Source organism: Daktulosphaira vitifoliae, unplaced genomic scaffold (assembly GCF_025091365.1).
Source record: "Daktulosphaira vitifoliae isolate Bord-2020 unplaced genomic scaffold, ASM2509136v1 Scaffold_5, whole genome shotgun sequence".
NCBI lineage: Eukaryota > Metazoa > Arthropoda > Insecta > Hemiptera > Phylloxeridae > Daktulosphaira > Daktulosphaira vitifoliae.
In genome coordinates, this window is record NW_026099576.1 from 30,865,761 (window position 1) to 30,869,375 (window position 3,615).

Here is a 3,615-nt window from a genome sequence, read left to right on the forward strand (position 1 = left end):
TTGTAGACTACACGCACAAATCATAACGTTATCAAATAATCAAAATATTATTCGAATGACGCTATAGGTCGTCCAAACACTGCTCGTGTGTGCATATCCGCAAATAGTAAGGTAAACGACTTTTATGTTCGCACACGGAAAATGTATTATAACTATTTTACTATTTAAAAATTTGCATTTTTAATAAAAATGTAGAATTAAGAACATACAATTAATAATCTTCTTTTAATTAATTTTAGTAGGGGGTGCGATAGTCCCGGCGTCCAAGCCACAAGCCGCCACTGCATTGAGATATTATTAATATTAATATTTTGTTATTTTATACTTCAAGATTTTCTAATGAAAACAATAGTGAGTGGAAATTTGTACAACACTTATCATAGTTCTAGGTAATAATGGATTTATCTAATTTTAAAAATTCAACTAATTTTTTACTTATTTCATTTGGATCAATTTCACTGGAAATTATATTGTCTCTTAATTTACATAAAAATGTATTGACTTTTTTTATAAAATTACAAATTAATATTGATGAATTAATTAAATATACGTCAACGGCAAGCAGTCAACCATTCTTAGCAACGCCTCTANAAATTAATTATATATATATATATATAAATACTGATTGCCTTGAATTATAACTTTATAATATTGTTGAATTGTTTTCATGACGGAATCCATTTTTTACTAAGTTTACTAGAATCATTCACATATTTTACAAAACTAGACAGGTCATAATGTTGCAAATATGGTAAGCTTTTGTATTTGGAATTTATTTAATCTTTGAAATGATTTTTAGGATTATGTGTAATTTTTTTCATTGTAAAAAATATAGTGCCTACATTGATTCTCTATTAAATTAAATGAATTTAAATGTATTTAACAATTAATTAAGATCTAAAGCTTCTAACTATGGATATCTACACTACCCTCGTCTGACTATAAAAACCCATTTTTTCATATTTAAAATAGCTCTTATAGTAATTTTAAAATACACAAAATATGCGACACTCTGCTAAGGATTCTTACTCTTTGGGATTTAGTTTTTTTTTTATTTAATTAGGACTTTTAATAATTCTTTTAAAATTAAACGGAACTTGGAATAAATTTAATGTAAATTGTATTTTGGCGCATCTTTTATTTGTTTATTAAATAATAAATTTTTTATATTTCTTATCATGAAAATAAATGTCAATTATATCTTATACCTCAAACATTTTGAAATTATTTTATTTTTATAATAAACCCAACCCAACTTTAGATATTCATTTAATGCTAAATGTTAATTGTGAGCAAAAGGTTACCATTACTTCAGATTTAAATTAATTTAATAATAATTTTATTGGATTAATTGTATTGCAACTCTATACATACTGTATACATTTTTACTAAGAGTGAAAATCTATTGTGAACTTTTCTTATTAAGTAGCTAAACATTGAGCTTAATGTCTTTGTTCTAACGAACATCGTACCGGCAGACAACACAAAGAAACTTACGAATATATTTTTAGTGTTTAATTTTTGTCTTGGTGATTAATGTGCCGCATCCTTTCAAGGAGCTAGCGCCGGGACACATTAGGCCACTACAATACCACCTTGATAAAATTTTTACATAGATATAAATATTTTTGAATCTTGTTTTGGCCTGGCCAGAGGAAGATTTAAAAACTACTAGTGTCGATCTCTCAATAAAATATAGTCCCCCAAAAGCATGCATATTCAACAAAATCAAATAAGGGTTCATTGTTGAATTATATATATAACAATAATATAGATTGTATAGAATCTTTTAAATATAAATAACAGCCATAGATTTTGTGTTACGATCTCGTATTATTTAAAATTAAATATTTTTTCTAAACAGTTATATTGACTATACAATGCGTAGTGGACATTGTGTGAAATACAGTGTGAATTCAAACTAAACATTGGATTGTTTAAAATATAGTTATGTTACATAAAATAAAAGGTAAGTACAAATTAAACTTATGCTTTCAAATAATAAACAATCTATTGCGTAATAACCATCAAGATAATTTATACAATTTTATAAGGGATATTTAACATAATTTATTGTTTAATCCCGAGATCAATCCACTATTTTGTCATATTCGTTTGTGTTTGTTTTATTTATTTGACCATCACCCTAATGTATTTAACCACCATTAATCACATTTCTAAATCTCCATTTATTTATATCATTATACTCTTTACACCCTTACTTATTTTGCCATATTTAAACAAATGTTATTCCATCATATATTACCTTATCTTATTTTGTATTATTCAATCATACATTTATTACATTATCCTTATTATTCTAACTACGAATAAGTCCTTTAATTTTCTTTTGGTATATTACAAGCACTGAGGCCTTCATATCAGAATTTACACCATATTACTTTATTTTATTCCTTTAACTGGCCATATAAATATTTCTTTAACTCTCACTTTTTTTTACTTTTCTATTACATTTTTCTTTTTCTTATTGATATATTACATTAGTATAAAAATAAAACACTCACGTTTCACCACTAGCTATTACTTTAACTAAATGAACCAATCAAAACAAAGTTGTTAAAAAGATTTACTTAATTGAGCGTATTATAAAATTTGATTATAATTGTAAAAATCCATCATTAAATTCAGGTGAAACTAAAAATCATTTTTTTTTTAAATTTATGATTTATATAGCAACATGTTACAAAAAATTTTATTATATTATAGACAGGTAGTAGCACACACAAATAGAGTTAAAAAATTAATATATTATAAAGTAAAATTATTCACTTTTGTAGTTGAATACTTTTATCATATCAAATCTAAATCGACAATAAATACTTTAAAAATATTAGAAATTAATAATTTTAATTGTTTGTATGGAAAAANTTAATTGTTTGTATGGACAAATCTAGTTAAGCTACTTTTTATTTGAATAAGGAATATTTTTTTGATTTTTAAGAGTAATAACTTAAACTAATCATTAACTTAAATATCATAAACTTAAATGAATCATTTGACGTATCGTTGAAAAAAGTAGGTCTAGTGAGGGTTGGCAAAATAAATTGTACCCACAAAAAGAACCACATAGTAAAATAATATTATCATGAATATAAATTTCTTCTCACGAGGGGAGACTATAGTGATAGGATCCTTTAAATTTATTGCAGTTATTGAATCTAAATGAGGTAAAAATCAAATGATTTGTAAAATTTTTTTCTAATTTAAAAAAAATGCACACTATTAATAATCACAGACGGATTTGAACCTCGTACCGTATGCATGAGAGACACAAGTGTTACCGACTCGGCAACTGTTCGTTGCTATGATGATTAGTAAAATTAGTTATTTAAGCTAACTCAAATTTAAAAATTACTTTTTCGACTTTAAAAAAATAAAAAAAATTTAATAAGTTTAATTTCTTATGTCTTATGAACTTTATTCTATGTCAATTAAATTATATAATAATCATGAAAGTCAATGTATTCCCCTAATAAGATATTTTAAAATAAAATAAAATACAAAACCCAGAATTTTAATACAAAAATAGCATATTTTTGAATACAATAGCCATTTGCGCATAGAGATAGGTCGTCGGGACAAATTTTTTTTTTT